The sequence below is a fragment of the Myotis lucifugus genome, unplaced genomic scaffold (assembly GCF_000147115.1).
Source record: "Myotis lucifugus unplaced genomic scaffold, Myoluc2.0 scaffold_279, whole genome shotgun sequence".
NCBI classification, from domain to species: Eukaryota; Metazoa; Chordata; class Mammalia; order Chiroptera; family Vespertilionidae; genus Myotis; species Myotis lucifugus.
In genome coordinates this window covers 63608-64631 of record NW_005871327.1, presented here as the reverse complement: position 1 = coordinate 64631, position 1024 = coordinate 63608, and positions in this window count along the sequence as shown.

Genomic DNA, 1024 nt, shown 5'->3' with positions numbered 1-1024 from the left:
CTCCTCCCCGCCCCTCCGCGCCTTCCGTCCCCGGGCGCGCGACAGGGGGCGCACAAGGCCGCCCGCGTGGAGGAGCCCCGCCCCTTCGGGCGCTCTGCGCACGCGCCTCCCGGCCGCCGCGGCTCCTTAGTCGCTGAAGCGCCCTCAACCTGCCAGTCACCCCTTTGCTCCACTTTCCCGTCTGGGCTTTGCGCATGCGCGACTCTCTCCACGCGCCTGAAGGACAGTCGGCGCATGCGCGACCTCTCGTGGCTCCCTCCAGCGCGTACCCAGTGCAGTGGGGGTACGTGGAGCGCCCGGGGTTCGCACAGCCCTCCCCCTCCTCCTCCTCGCTCCCCCCAGCTTTGCCCCGGTTTCCCCGGGCCCAGGGCATTCTGAAGGCAGGGCAGGGCGCCCGCGGCCCAGAGCGTGGAGACTCGTGACTACACGTGGGCGCACACTTTGAGGCTTTCCGCGCGGTTGAAACGCCGGCCACCGGGTGGGGCCGCGCCTCCGCTAGGTGACTTCCGGCCCTGCGGGCAGGTAAGGCGGAAATGCCCGCCGCCGGGCCGAGGCACCTGCTGAGCCTCGCGCGGGCGGCCCGCTCGAAATTTGAATCGGAGGAGTCCCCGCCCTTGGCTCTGCCCGAGCCCCGGTCCGCGGGCCCAGCGGGAGCGCGCCCCCGGGTTAACTTAATTAGCCCCTGTCCCTTCCGCTCTGCAGCCTCGCTTTTCCCGCCGGCCCAGCCTGGGGCCCTCGGGCGGATCGCACCAAGCGGCGGCCCCTGGCCTTGGACGGACAGGCTTCCTCCCCTTCCCTGGCCTAGGAACTTCTGTTAAAACCCAGCAAGAAAGTGGAACTGATGGCCTATGAATAATAACGGCGAAATCAGCAATAGCTTCATGGATTTTACTTGGCTGTTATCTCAGCGTAAATAGGATAGGTGTTTTCCATTGCAGATAGTATTTCTTTGTAACTAGCCATAATGTCCTAAGACTTCTTTAACTTGAATGGTAAATTTCCCTGGACAAGACCCAGGTGTAAT